This window comes from Petaurus breviceps, unplaced genomic scaffold, assembly GCF_028583685.1.
Source record: "Petaurus breviceps papuanus isolate PSGF00001 unplaced genomic scaffold, PetGlider_PUasm1.0 91133, whole genome shotgun sequence".
Lineage (NCBI taxonomy): Eukaryota > Metazoa > Chordata > Mammalia > Diprotodontia > Petauridae > Petaurus > Petaurus breviceps.
Genome location: NW_027187419.1, coordinates 16,517,762 through 16,533,967, shown reverse-complemented (window position 1 = coordinate 16,533,967; position 16,206 = coordinate 16,517,762). Strand labels below are relative to the sequence as shown.

Genomic DNA, 16,206 nt, shown 5'->3' with positions numbered 1-16,206 from the left:
CACCACCTCTCCCTAGAAAGCTACAATAAAGTTTAGATGTGTTTCTCTATAGCAATAGAAATATACATACACATATAGGCATATATTTCCCAAACATTCTACTCCTGATCTTTTTATATGTGTGATTATAGCTCTAGTTCCCTATCCTTCCTGGCTCCTCTACTTTACTTCTATCCACTACCTTGCCCTCCTATAATTTGCCTGCCCCCCTCCAAGTATTCTTCCCCTATTCTTCTATTCCCATAAATCTAAACATGCTTCTATGCCCCTATTTTACCTATTCCCTCACCTTCCCCTCTAAAGATCCTTCCCTTGGCCTCTCCTCTCTCCCTATGCCCCTACCATTTTATTTCTTCTGAATTTAGAAGACTTTTATATGCTTCTCTATATATACATATGGGTGTGTGTGTGTGTATGGCTCCCTCTTAAACCCATTTCCAATGAAAGTAGGTTATTAGAACTACTAACCCTATTCCCCCATCTAATGCCTCTGTATCAATTCTTCCTTTTGAACCTAAAATAATTACTCTTTAAAATCTTTCTAAATGGCTTTACATGTTAGGTTTACCCCAATCTTTCTTTTAAAATGCCCAATTATTGATAAGAATCTTAGACATACATTTTACAAATATAAAAATAAATAGTCTGTCCCTATGGATCCCTTATAATCAGTCTTTGTTATATGCCTTATATTTCTCTTGGTTCTTATATGTTGAATTTTCTATTCAGTTCAGAATTTTTTAAACAAGGTATTGAAAGTCTGACAGTTTATCAAATGTTGATTTACTTTTGTTAAATTAAATTTTATGTTTATTTTTAGTTTACATCATTCATTTCCACAAGATTTTGAGTTACACATTATCTCTCCATTTTTCCCCTACCCACCACCCCAAAACAGTCATCCCACTGATTATCCCTTTCCCCCATCTACTCTCTCCTACATCATCTGCCATTCTCCCTCCAACTTTACATTAGAGCATCGTGGATCTCTATGCCCCAGTGCCTGTATATCTTATTTCCCAGTTTCTTGTAAAATAATGATAATAATAATAATAATATATTTTTTTAAACATTTGATTTTAAAACTTTGAATTCCAGATTCTTTCCCTTCCTCCCTCATCACCCATGCTAACTGGGAAGATAAGCAATTCAATATAAGTTGTACATGTGTAGCTATACAAAACATTTCCATAGTGGATATATTGTGAAAGACTGATTATATCACCCTCCATCCTATCCTGCCCCCCTTTTTCTATTCTCTACTTTGATTCTGTCCTTTTTCAAAGGTGGGTGCTTCAAATTTCCCTTCCTGCCAGCCTGCCCTCCCTTCCATCATCCCCCCTCTCAACACTTCCTCCCCCCCACTACTCTCCTGTAGGGTGAGATACCTTATTTAGTATGTATGTCATTCCCCTACTAAGACAAATTCATTGAGAGTAAGGTAGACTCAATCCCTTTTGCCTTCCTGTTCTTCCCCTGTATTGTAACAGTTTTACCTTGCCTCTTCTATATAAGATCATTTACCCCATTCTGTCTCTCCCCATCTCTTCTCATTATATTCCTCTATTACCTCTCAATAACACCTTTTAAGTATCATCCCTTCTTATTCAATTGGTCCTGTGCCTTCTGTCTATGTATACCTGTACACATATATACACACACTCACATAAGTATTCATATGCCAATCTACCCTCCTATATAGACATAGATATGCATGTATGCATATATATATATATACACACACACACACACATTTCTATTGCCTTCAAAAATTATCATATTAAGAAAAGTTTCATAAGTTACAATTATCATTGTTCCATGTAGGAATGTAAATAGTTCAACTTTGATAAGTTCCTTATTTTTTCTTTTCCCTGTTTACCTTTTCATGCTTCTCTTGCTTCTTGTATCTGAATCCCAAATTTTTTATTCAACTCTGGTTTTATCATCAAGAATGCTTGAAAGTCCTCTATTTCATTGAATGACCATATTTTTCCTTGAAAAAGGATACTTAGTTTTGCTGGGTAGGTGATTCTTGGTTTTAATCCCAGCTCCTTTGACCTCCAGACTATCATATTCCAAGCCCCTTCATCCCTCAGTGTAGAAGCTGCCAGATCCTCTGTTATCCTGATTGTGTTTCCATAGTATTCAAATTGTTTCTTCCTGGCTGCTCATAATATTTTCTCCTTGATCTGGGAACTCTGGAACCTGGCTATAATATTCCTTGGAGTTTTCTTTTTGGGATCTTTTTCAGGAGGTGATTGGTGGATTCTTTCAACTGCTATTTTGTCTTCTTGTTCTAAATCCTCAGGGAAATATTCCTTGAGAATTTCTTGAAGGATGATTTCTAGGTTCTTTTTTTGATCATGGCTTTCAGGTAGTCCAATAATTTTTAAATTATCTCTTCTGGATTTATTTTCCAGGTCAGTGGTTTTGCCAATGAGATATTTCACATTGCCTTTCATATTTTCATTTGTTTGGATCTGTTTAATAGTATCTTGATTTCTCATAAAGTCACTAACTTCCATTTGCACCAATCTACTTCTGAAGGAATCATCCTCTTCAGTGAACTTTTGAGATTCTTTTTCCATCTGGCAAATTTGACTTTTTAAGGAAATCTTCTCCTCATTGGCTTTTTGAGCCTCTTTTGCCATTTGAGTTAGTCTATTTTTTAAGGTGTTATTTTCTTCAGTCAGGTTATTGTCTCTCATTTCATAATTTTCTTGCACCATTCTCATTTCTCTGCCCAATTTTTCCTCCACCTTCTCTTATTTGATTTTCAAAATACTTCTTAAGCTCCTCTATGGCCTGCAACCAGCTCATATTTTTCTTGGAAGCTTTTGGTGCAGGAGTTCTGACTTTGTTGTATTCTTCCTGTTCCATGCTTTAATCATTTTTATCCTCAAAATAGGAGTGTAAAGTTGGATTGCTAGCCTTGCTTTGCGTCCTTTGCTTGCTCATGTTGCCACTCAATTACTTGACTTTTGAGCTTTTTGCCACAGTAGAACTCTGCTACCAGAGAGGGGAACTTTATCTCGGTCACTGGGTTTTTCTCAGCTGCTGTAGATATTAGTTGGGTGTCCTCTCTGAAGCCTCCACAAGCTCTTGCAAACTGGTTATGCACCCCAGGACCTCCACCCTAGACAGTGATCCAAATCCAAACAAGTTAAAGCAAGAGCAATTACTCCTCAGACTGGTTGCTTCATCCCCCTACAATCTGCATGCCAGGAGCTCTGAAGTAGCCACTTGGTGGCCATACAGCCACCACACCTCACCCACTTTTCCCTCCAGGGGCAAAGGCCAGACCACAGTCCCTGACTCCCTCCTGGACTCCTGGTTCTCAAAGTCCGCACTGCACTGACCTCTCACTTTGTCCTTAGCATCTATGGATTGATAATTCTGGAAACTGCCACAGCTGCTGACAATCTGAATTCCACTCAGCCAGTGGCTGGTTGTGGCCAGCCTGAGGCTAAAACCTGTGGCTCATGTGGGGCTGGGCTCAGCTCCCATACTTCTGTGCTGGCCTTCCTGCTGGCCTGCCAGGTTGTCTTCAGAGGGAAGTTAGCTTCTCTCTGACATTTTGTGGGTTCTTTAGCTCCAAAGTTGATTTAGAGTCACTTTTTTTTCATGAATTGGAGGAGGTGGAAGTGGGAGTCACATGGAAGTCATGTTTCTACTCTGCCATCTTGGCTCCACCCCTCAAATGTTGATTTTCTTTTCATTGAGGATAATATTTAACTTTTCAGGGTATTATATTTTGGCTGGAGGCTGAGTTCTTTTCCTCTTTGATATATTGTGTCCCAACATCTGTGGTCTTTTAAAGTCTCTGCTGCTAGGTCATGTGTGATTCTAATTGTGGCACCATCATACATAATTTTTTTTTATCTTGATGCTTTCAATAATTTTTTCTTTCAGCTGGGGGTTTCAGATTTTGTCTATGATATTCCTGAGTTTTCCTCATAGAATATCTTTTAAGTAGTGATCGATGATCTTTTTTTTTCTAGTTCTACTTTTCTCCCTTGTCCTAGTGCTTCAGCACAATTTTCTTTGATTATTTCTTGCATTATTGTATCAAGATCCTTTTTTATCACAACTTTCATTTTTTCCAATTACTTTTAAATTTTCTCTTCTTGATCTATTCTACAAATCTGTTGTTTTTCTTGTTTCACTTTTTCTTCTATTTTTCATCAGTATTATTTTGTTTAACCATTTCTTGATCTCTTATAATTTCACTGCCTTCACTTTGCCCAATTATAATTTTTAATATGTCATTTTTCCTTAAGATTATGGATCTCCTTGTCTAATTGGTGAACTTTCCTTTTATATCCTTCTTGTTTTTCTTGAATTATTCTCATTTTCTTCTTTAGTATTTCCTCCATCTCTATCATTTGATTTTGAAGTCTTTTTTAAGATCTTCTATGAATTTTTTTTTTTGGGCAGGTGTCCATTTGACATTAGTCTTTGGAGGTTCCTTTACTTCAGTATCCTCCCCTGAAGATGAACTCTAGTCATCTCCATACCCATAATAGTTTTCTAGGGTTGGATTCTTTCTCTTTTGCCTGTGCATTTTTTGTGGCAATACTTAAATATTTGTAATAACCTGTAGCCCTGGGGAAATGATGCCTCTTGCCCCATATCTTCAGTTCTTCCCTCTAGTCTGAAACCAAACCCAAACCTCTAATCTCCTGTAATTGCCCACAGCCAGGGCCTTTTTGGTCCACTGCTTCTTCACTCACCAGATGTGTATTGGTTTCTTCTCACCCCTGCCACTTTTTGCAGCACAGCTGGGTCTGGCATTCCTGGTCAGCAGATGTCCCCCTGATCTTCCCAGTCTCAGACACCCAACTCCTCCAATTATCCCAAAAGTAAAAGTTTCACTGACTGGGACTGAGGCACCCTTGCCAACCAACTAACCCCAGGGCTAGCCACTTGCTGTTAAAATGGAACCTAGCCTCGAGGTGTTCGCTCTTTACAGAGACTGAACCTGTCCTGGAACCCTTCTTCTGATCTTCTCAAATTGTCCCAAGAGAACCAGGTTATGCCCACTTCTTATTTATCTCTACCCACACTTTGTTTGCCCTAAGGGGCTATTTTAACTCTTTTGTAAGTGTGGGTGATGAGGGAAAATCTTGAGAGCTTGGGATTTTCTGACCCACTCCACCATCTTCCCTGAGATATTTCTCTTAAGTGCCTATTTCTTGCTGCACAATTATATTACATTCATGAATAATAAATTTGATCTTTCCTAATTTAAAGGTTAATAATATATTTCCAATTTTTTTAGTACAACAAAAAGTTGTGTTATGAATACATATTTTTATGTTGCGCATTTGATCTTCTACTCCCTTATGGTTTATACTCAATAGTGGAATTGCTGAGCCAAAGGATATAGAAAGTTTAGTCATATTAATGTGGCTGTCTTCCCAGTAACCCTCCAACTTTTACTGTTCCTATATTTGTTTTCTATCTTTCTGAATTTTCATGAAGCAAATGAAACCTCAGAACTGTTTTAATTTTCATTTCTCTTTTTTCTTAGTGATTAAGGGCGTGTTTTAATATATCAGTTTGTGCTTGCAAATCTTCCTTTGAAAATAAATTGTCTCTATCATCTGAATAGTTTTCTACTGGGGAACCACTTTTGGCATTTTATATGTTAAATCCTTGTATATTTTTGATAGGAATATAATAGACCTTCAGATATAATATATGCTTGATGCTATTGGATGTAAATATTTTTCTTACTCTATCATTTCTCTTTTAATTCTATCATTATTGATTTTATTCATAGAAACATTTTTAATTTTGTGTAATGATGAATGTCAATATTATATTGTATAATTTCCTCACTTTTGTTTGCTTAAGAATCACTCCTTTCCCCAGTCACATCTGTGAAAGTTCCTTGCTCTTATTGTCTTCTAATTACTTTGACGTGAACTTTTATATTCATGTTGCCTTTCCATTAATGTTTGCTGTGATACATGGCTTAAGGTGTTATTTCCATTCTAAATTCTTTCAAAGTTCTTTCTTGTTTTCCCAGAAGTCATTGATAAAAACAAAATCCTTCCTTTCATAATTTACATTCCTTGTTTTTAATTAAACATTGGAAAAGTATTTTCTTTTGATTGTATACCTGCATTACTATTTTCTATTGGTTGCATATCATCCTATTTATTTAATATATTCAGATATGTAGTGATGTTCTGTCTTCTTCATTTATTATTTTTTTTGTCATTTCCCTTCACGTTCTAGGCATTTTGTTTCTTTAAATGCTTTTTGTTATTATTGTGTCTAATTCCAAAAAAATAATTGCCTTAGTAACTCCCAATTGCTGAGTTTTTCCTTCATTTTTGAAGAGGATCATGGCATCAGGGAAATGATCACATGACTTGCAGTTGACTTTGATTTGATCTGAGTGAGGGATGGCTGTGCAAGATCACCAGCCTCACTTTCTCCTCCAGAGCCATCTGGATCCAGTGAATATTCATCAGGATGATTAGAGATGACCTAGGATGCAAAGGGGAACCTGGCCCTTTTAGGCAAAGGCCTTTTCAGTCACTCACTTAGAGTGAAGTAACATCCACTCAGTGAATAGGTGTCTTTAGGAGGTGAGTCAAGGGATTGTCACCTTAATTAGAGAAAATAGGGGGAAAAAGTCCAGTTGGGAGGGGAAGTCTCTTGGAGTTGCTGTTCCAAAGAGAAACATTTAACGCTGACATTCACACTAAGCCAGGAGGGTCCAAAATACAGTAATTGAGTGGACCTTGGGCAGGGTCCCATTGTGGTCCAATTTATGTACTTCAGAGTGAACTGGGTTTAAGGTTTTGTCAAAAAAGGGAGAGAGAGTGGGAAGCTTCTGTCCATCAAAATTTACTTTCCTTTGGAGAGGAGGAGAGGAAGAGGGAGAGGGAGAAAAAGAGGATGAGCTGAGTTACCCAACTAGCTGGGTCCCCATTAAGGCAACTTGGTCTACTCACAGGGTGTGTTTGTCTTTCATTTTTGAAGAGGATCATGGCATCAGGGAATTGATGACATGACTTGCAGTTGATTTTGATTTGAGTGAAGGAGGGCTGTTCAAGGTCACCAGCCTCATTTTTCCTGCAGAGCCATCTGGATCCAGTGACCAGATATGCATCAGGATGACTGAAGATGACCCAGCAGAGACTGTATTTTGTCTCCTTTTCTATCCCCATTATTTATCACAGTACCTGGCATGTTAGTCCCTTAATAAAAGCCTATTGATTAATTGCTTGAGTAGTTCAACCTGTAAATTATTTAGGATAGTATCATCATTTTTTAAATTATATTACCACAAAACAAACATGAACAGTGAATATTTTTTTCATTTATTGCTCTCTATTTCTGCCAAGAATGTTTTGTAATTATATTTATATTAATCTTTCATCTTCTCCTCAATAGGTTAAATCCCAGGTATTTTATGCATTCTGTAAGTTATTCAATCCAATATCAGAAGTCATTATTATCTAAACCCCTCTCATGTGACCAACACTATACTAAGAAATGCAAAGATTATAAAAGAGGGTGAAAGTAGCATTGCTGATCAAAAGGAGTTAACAATGGAAAAACAATGTATATTCAGAAATATATTACTAGATATATGAATATATTGCAAAGAAGCAGTAATATATGCAACTAATATAAAATATTGATATAGATATAGAACCAATGGAAAATAGTTTTCTGATGTTTAATAAAAAAGGAACATAAATTATGAGAGGGAAGATTTTGAAGGTGAAAGCATTATCACTGATCAAAAGGAACTCATGGAAACACAAAGTACATTCATAATTTAAAAGCAAAACATACCAGATTATTATCAAATGTCACGAAATGTGTTGTAGACAATAAGGATTTTTAGGTACCAGAAAGAGAAATCCAAGTGGGGAATTAAATTTTTTAGATTTTACTCCTTGGAAGGTATGCAACTTAAGAAACAATTTGGAAATGGAATTCTCTTTGGGCAGAGCACTTCAGAATTTGAGGGAAAAAAGGAAAAGCAAAAAAAAAAAACCAGAGATGGAAATGTCCATTTTTAAAAGTATGGTAATGGTGGCAGAGGTTTTAAAAAAACATTCTGCATTCAGAAATGCTCTTCTGGAAATAATATGTTCTTCAGGACTACATAGCACATTATAATCTGAATAAAAGAAGGAGAAAGTAGTCATGATAAAGTTTTTCCAGAGCTAAGCCACAACATAGGTCAGCTTCTGATAAGGCAAATGCCTACCAAAAATTATCCTGAGCTCTAGTCTTACATCATCAGCAATTATTTTTTTTGGGGGGGTCATCTGAAACTGGATGTCCCATGGATATTCCAAATGGAACAGTAGCAAATCAAAATTAATTATATTTTCCTTCAAAACTTACCCTCTTCTTAAGTTTTTTTTTATTGCTGTCCAAAATACAACCATCTATCTGAGCATTACCCAGTTACCAAAACCTCAATTAATCACTTTCATACATTCCACAAGTCCAATCTATTATCAAATCTTGTAATTTCTACTTTCACAACAGCTCTCCTATAAGGTACCTTCCCTCTACTCACACTTCCACCATCCTCATGCAGACACAAATCACTGTTTTCCTTGGCAATTATAATATATTTCTATTTGGTCTCCTTGACTCAAATATTTTCCCACTTATTTCTCTTTTTTTGGTCTTTATTAATTTGTCTGTTTACCTTTAGTTTACCAGATTCAGTTCCACAATTCCTTGATTTTCAAATTTTCTACCCCTCTCTCTTCTTCAACCCCCTCCTCCCACCATGGTGGCATACAATCAAGTATAGGAGCTGCAAATACTTTTACAGTAGATATTAGTCAGGTTGTAAAGAAGGGTTGTATCAGATGGAATAAACAATGTGAAAGAGGAAACAAACCCAAACAAGATAAAGAAAAAGAGCAGGTAGTTTGCTCCAATCTGTATTCAAACTCTGTTCTTTCTAGTTCTTTCTCTGAATGTAGACAACTCTCTCTGTCATGAGTCTTTTGGAGTTGACTTATAACCCTGTGTTGCCGAGAAGAGTCCAGTCTATCAAAGCTGGTCATCACACATATGTTGTGTCTGTAATTGTATACAAATTTCTCCTGGTTCTGCTCTTCTCACTCAGCATCAGTTCATATAAGCCTCTCCAGGTAAATGCAAAGTCCATCTGCTGCTCATTTCTATGTCTCTCTTGCATCTCAAAATTGGAGGTTGAATTTTCCATTGAGCTCTGGCTTTTTCATCAAGAAGGTCTGGAAATCCAGTACATCATTGAATGACCATCTCCTTGCCTGGAAGAATATGTTCAGTTTTGCTGGATAGGTGATCCTTGGTTGTATCCTAAGTTCTTTTGCCTCATGAAAAATCATATTCCAGTTCCTCGATCTTTCAGTGTAGAAGCTGCCAGGTTCTGTGTGATCCTCACTGTGGTTCTGAGATATTTGAATTGTTTCCTTCTGGCTGCTTGTAATATTTTATCCTTTACAAATCCTTTATATTTATAGTTCTGGAGTTTGGCCACAACATTTCACGGACTTTTCAATTTGGGATCTCTTTCAGGAGGTGACCAGTGTATTTCAGGGCAGTTTTCCTTGATGAGCTCTCGGAATATGTTGTCCAGGCTCTTTTTTCATCATGATTTTCTGGTGGGCCTATGATTCTCAGATTATCTCTCCTGGATCTATTTTCCAGGTCAGTTGTTTTTCCATTGAGATATTTTACCTCTTTTTCTAATTTTTCATTCTTGATGTTTTGTTTGACTGATTCTTGGTTCCTCATAGAGTTATTTGCTTCAATTTGGTTGATTCCAGTTTTTTGGGAATTATTTTCCTCAGTTAGTTTTTGAAGCTCCTTTTCCATATCACACATTTTTCTTTTTAAGGAGCTCTTTTCTTCATTGCAATGTTTTTTTTTCTAATTTTGCAATTTTACTTTTAAAAGAATTATTCATTTTATCTTCTATCTTTCTAATTTGGTTTTCAAAGTTCTTTTTGAGCTCATCTAAAATTGCTTTCTGTGCTTGAGACCAATTCCCTGTTGAGGCTTCAGTTGTGGGTGTGGAGTCAACAGTGTCTCCCTCTGAATTTGGTTCTTCCCACTTATAATAGTAGGACTTCATGGTCTTTATCCATGCAGTCTGCTTTTTACCCATTTTGAGGCAGGGCCCTAGCCACATCCTTCCTCTAGGGTTCCCAGGCCTTTACTGTTTAAAGTTTTGCTTTGGGACATTGCTATCAGAGCTGGGGATTGGAGCAGCTGGGGTTCACTCTGCTATCCTGGTCCCTGGAAGTCCAGATAGGGGCTTTTTAAATTTCCAAGCTGTTGGTTGATAATCCCATGAGTAGCTGCTGCCACTGCCAGGGGCCCTGCATTTGACTCTTTCCCAGCTTCTTCCAGTCCCAGCCCTGCAGTGATAGGCCTGGCAATGGCCCTTTTGGTTGGTGGGTCAACTTGCTGCCACATTGATCAGGCCTCATCTGGGCCTCTGAGTACCCCCATTGTCTTCCTTTGTACTTCTTTCTAGTACCCACACAGCTACCAAAATATTTTTTTCGTAAGGTGTCATTCTGATTATGTCACTTTTTTAATTGATAAAACCTGATGGCTCCTTATTGTCTCTTAGATCAAATATGAACTCTCCTGTCATTAAAACTTTTCAGCCTGTACACTTTCTACTTTTTCTAGTCTTCTTTTACTTTACTCCCCTTCTACAGACTCTGTGACAGTTACAATGGCCGATTCAGTGTTCCTGAAACATGGTACTCTCTTCTCCATTTCTGTACTTTTGTTCCGACTGTCTCACATACTTAGAATTCACACAATCTTTGCCTTTGTCTTCTAGGTTTACTAACATCTCTCAAGGCTCACACCTAATCCGATTTTCTCTTGGAAATCTTTTGAAACCTCTTGAGGGCCCACTGTCTTCTTCTTAGTGATTATTTTCTTCTGTTGATTCTGTATATGTCTTGTATCTACCTAGTTATTTACATGTTGTATCCCCCATTAGAATGTGAACTCAGAAACAATGGTTTTGCATTTCAAAGGTTATGACAGAATCCAGCATATAGATAATTACTTAATAACTAGTTGTTGACTGACTGACTGACTAATAGAGCCTTAACATTACAGCTGAATTTACATTTCTCCTAGTTAAGTCTGGGATAAGGAGAAAGAGGGATGAGCACCACCTCAAACATCAGTATTCCAGTCTAGGAACTAGTTGTTGAAAAAAGTCACCAGTCTTCATCTGATTAAAAAGTGTCTTTTACAACTGAATGGATTTGTTAAAGATGAGTTTGACAAAATGACCTTGCCTCCCTTGTTTTATAACTATGGATACATAAAACCCATAATCACTGGTCACTCACTATTCAGGGCATAATCAGTAGACTATTTCACTAGGGACATATTAGACTGATGTGTATCTATATAACCATGTAATGGTCCAGGTCAAATAAAGCCACTGGGTTCATCAATATCATTGCCAACTAAATCTAAGTTATTGGGTTAATACCAGACAGCTAGATATGTGGGACCTGACCACCATTTCTCTGTGTAGGGTGACCTTCTGATTATTGACCCTGAGTAAAGAGAATATGTTCTCTCTCATCTTGAAATCACTTACCTGAGTTGCTGTTAATTTTTAGTATTATTGCTTAATTTTATATTCCTGGGAAGAGGTAGAAATATCTTGACATGGAGACCCTTTCAATGGTGGGCATCTGGACAAGGGTCTTTGGAATCTCAAATGATTTCTGGACCTTCAATGAAGAAAGAAATTATGTAGATAAATCTCTGGAAAGAAAATCCTCTTGGGTTACTAGTGAATAATATAACGAGTTACATTTTCAGTTTTCTGGGAGAGAACATAATACTGAGATGATAGGGGTCAATTTAGGAAAAAATGTTGATAAATACAGTGAAGAAGATAAAGTTGGGGAAAAGGGATGCTGTTGAGTCATCATCATAAAGGATCCTGGGTACTAGAGGCAACATTTAGAAGACAGACAAACAAGTGAATATGACAATCAATAACTAAGAAAGAGATTTAGTATAAAGAAGTGAAGCATCATTTCAGGTAAAATAAAACAAAAAAAAAGCTTCACATTTTTGCTGATGCACATGATAGATAGGAATATAAATAGGTTACTACAAAACTTTCCTCTATTTTCCTCTGGTATAGTCACTCAAAATTCAGATTGTTTATATAACTCCTGTATGTAGAGCTTGGGGATATTGGGGTAAAGTATTATTTGATTACATGTGGGGAACCTCAATCATCATCTATTTCTACAGTTTACTCCCTGGTCTACAAGAATCTCAGAAAGAAAATCTTGGTGGGAAATTTCTCTCTCACCCCTCAGGGTTCTCAGTGGAATTGGGAGGGAGAGTGATCTACAAACACCATGGGAATTACAATGGGACAAATAGAAAGAAACTGACCTTGCGAAAAACTTCCTCCAGGTGACAGCACCAGGAATATAGTTGGAAGCAATAAATGAGCTCATTAATGAAGACAGAACCCATTATGTCAACTCTCCAAGAAACATTATCTGAAAATAAAAGTTAATAAACTTCATGACCATGGCATTCACTTTAGGAGATGACTAGGAGATTAAAACTGAGCATTGTTTCAGTCTGGATCAGTTGGGCAAGAGGGGAAAAAATCAATTAAATACATGGTTTAAAATATACACTGGAGAGGGCGGCCAGGTAGCACAGCGAGTAAGAGCACCGGCTCCAGTGTTGAGAAGACCTGGAGATCAAATCCTGGGCTCAGACACTTAGCACCCACCCAGAAACACCTGGCCGTGTAACCTTGATCAAGTTACTTAACCCCAATTGCTTAGGGGCGGCCAGGTGACTCAGCAAGTAAGAGCACCAGCTCCATTGTCTGGACGACCTGGATCAAATCCAGGCTCAGATACTCAGCACCACACCCAGAAATAACTGGCCGTGTAACCTTAAGCAAGTTACTTAACCCTGATTGCTTAAAAAAATAAAATAAAATAAAATATACACTGGTTATAACAGAATGCAGGTCAGTGCATGAACTCTTATCCAAAAAGGAAAGAGGACCTAAATTGACTGTATTTTGTGCATATATATTTAGATTTAATCTAATTTTCATCCCTTGTACTATTGACTTAGATATGCTCTAAATTTAATTTACATGATCATAAATCTATATCAGCAATGCAGCATAGATGTCATCACTTATAAAATCTTCATTTTGCAGAAGTAGAAAATGAGGCCCAGGGAAATTTAATGTTTTACTTGAAGTCATATAGATAAGTAAAATGGTAGCATTTTAGGTAGGTCTTCTGATTCCAAATTCACTTTACCACAAAAATTTTAGGATCAGAGATTTAGAAGGCACTTTAGAAGTCATCTAGCTCATCCTCCTAAGTTTTCAGATGAACAAATTGAGGTCAATAAATTAAATATCTTGGCCAAAATTACACAGGAGATAAGAGATAAATTTAGCATTTGAACCAAGATCAACAAATCCAATATTTGTTCCATTTTACCTCCTTCCATTTCTATATATAACTAGAAGAATAATTAGGATAGGGTCCTGCTCTTTCCTTCTCTCTCCATATATGTAGATATAGATATCAGGGAATTAACAAATATTATTTAGTATCTGACTGACCCATTTATTAATAGATCTCATGGAGCTCTGCTCTGAGACCTCTTTCCATTGAATCTCAGTCCATTCACTGTAAAGCTCTAAGAGGGATAGATACAAAGGGAAACCCTGTGAGAATTTTCCCCTTTCTCTGATTCCAGATGTTGGAATTGGTCAAAGAACCCAAAAGAATTAAACAAGTAGTGCAGTTACACCTGGTTGGCTGGATTTACTACTTGTATGTGATCCATGTGATAACAGATTATTAGGTGCTATGAACCTGTGTTCTTAGAAGACCTACAGAAGTACTTGGAATGTGTTGAGGTTAAAACTTTATTTCTGCCCCATTTGTGTGGGGAATTCCCAAGATACTACCAAAGGGACAGTTCTTACAACCATGAAACCATAATGTTGTTGTTTGTCCTACACTTGAAGAAGACAAAGGACATCATGGATGATGCCTTGACTTGAATATGAATTGTATTTAAGTGAGATAGAGTTCTGCAAAGGTGCCAGCCTCATTCTCTCTTCCAGAGTCATCAAAGCTCAGTGTCAGGACAAAAATCAAGAAGACGGGAAATGGTCTGGGATTCAGCGAATGATATTGGTGTTTTTGATGTCTGACCAAGCCCTGCACACTCCACAGTGCCTGCTTCAGTCACCTTCAAGGCCATTGAAAAAAATTGCTTTCATCCACCCATTGTGCTAGGGAAAGCTTTTACATGCTTATAAGGCTTTATACAGCCTTATAACTCACTGAAGGTTTTGAGGTCTATTGGTTAACTTCAACTTGATTTAGCCCATCTACCAAGATTATTTTACAGGGGTGTGTCTACTACACATGCTACAGCTTCTTGGAACCATAAGAGACAGATGAGTGACAAGTAGACACCAACGGTGATTGACCAATCCTGAAAAGAGGTCAAAAAGCCCTCACATCAGAGTTGCTGATCATCCCTAAATACACCATACACCCCAAACATAAACTAATTTTATTGCATTCTAACTTAACGTCTGTGTGCTCACATTTCATTAAGGTATATACCCATAGACTTCCATTTATTTATATTCAAGGCAAATGCATATTCAACTATTATTATTAAGCAAATTAAAGGAACTAAAGCTGACATGGACTTCAAAAAAGAGCAATAAATTACTTAAGTTGCAAACAAAAGGAAGATACAAAATATCAATTTTTATTTTTGACACACTAGGGCATCCCTAGGTCTCTCTGTATGATCTGCCCTACCATATGAAAGCTTCTAGGCCATGTAAGGTACAGATTACCTGGAAAGACAAGAAAGGAAATTGAGTGAGAACAGTGCCTAGCAACTACTGAAGTAGCTGAAAATTCCTTTCCTGGAAGTCACTCACGTGGTGTTGAAGAACAAAATGAAATGAAATCTTTCTCCATGAGTTTCTGTTCCAGTGGATTGCTACTTGAGTAATCTTGCAAAGGTCGTTTGGGTGTGTCTTCTGAAGTCTCTGATGTATCCTTTGTATATGTGATTCCAGGGTTCTCTAAAAACAAAGGGGTCTATCAATTGTTGCTCTCCTCCCAACAGTGTTACCACGGTTATTATCCAGAGTTGTTCATTCACACATGTACATCCCTGCTCTCCAGTACTGATCAAGTGGAAATCAATTAGAGTGTTGTAACCCTAAACTAAAAGGAATCTATTGATACAGAATAAACAAAGTGCTGAATTCAATTTGAGATTTATCTATATGGTATAGCTTTATTCCTTGGACAGACCAATTCACAAAATGCTAGACCATTCTGCGATGCTTTTATGGAATTTTATATAGAATTGTGGTTTGTTATAATTTCCATAGAAAGGTAGCTGGTACATTTCCTCTGGGAGAATGTAGATTATAAGTTCAGATTTACAGTTCAATATTTGAATATATTTGGGACGATATATAAACAAACACTCACCCCCTCGGCATGCCTGGATGATGATGACCTTGGGTTTGCCTTTTAGACTAGGGCAGCTGCCATCATTGAAAATTTGGAAGATAGTGTCTGTAGCCAGCAGGTCTGGTTCTTCCTCTTTATGTGCTTTACCACAGATACCATGCAAGAGGCCATGAGACATGAACACAAGAAAGGTACTGTCAGAGCACCAATGTTCTGGGCGATCAGCAAACTCCTTCAACACTGACTCCATTTCCTGAAAGACATTGATAAATTAATGATTAGGAACCATCACCAGACATAAACTGGGCATTTAAAGTATTATAAATGTTGGAAAACCAGGAACATAGATGGAGATAATGGATAGGAAATTTTGCATTGCTTCAATGAGATAGGAAATTCACAGAAGAGGGAGATAAGTATCTAGGGAGCAAAATGACTTTTAGAAGCAGTTATTGGCAGTACTAGGGAGGCAATAGCATCTCAGTAAGACCATTCTATAAAGAGAAGGTCCACCAAATCACCGTTTGGGAGTTTGCCTAAATCATGCTATGAGACTGCATTGATGGGTTTTAAACATTAGTAATCTGACAACAAATACAATCACTGGTCCATAAGATTCTGCCCTGCTGGGATAGCCAGAGAGTTAGGTCTGGGT

The 16,206-nt window shown here is 37.2% G+C and overlaps 1 pseudogene; it reads right to left on the bottom strand.

The window, feature by feature from the left end:
* Positions 1 to 7,319: 7,319 nt before the first annotated feature.
* The window catches only part of LOC138155440 (caspase-12-like), a 16,976-nt pseudogene continuing 8,089 nt past the window's right edge, over positions 7,320 to 16,206 (bottom strand).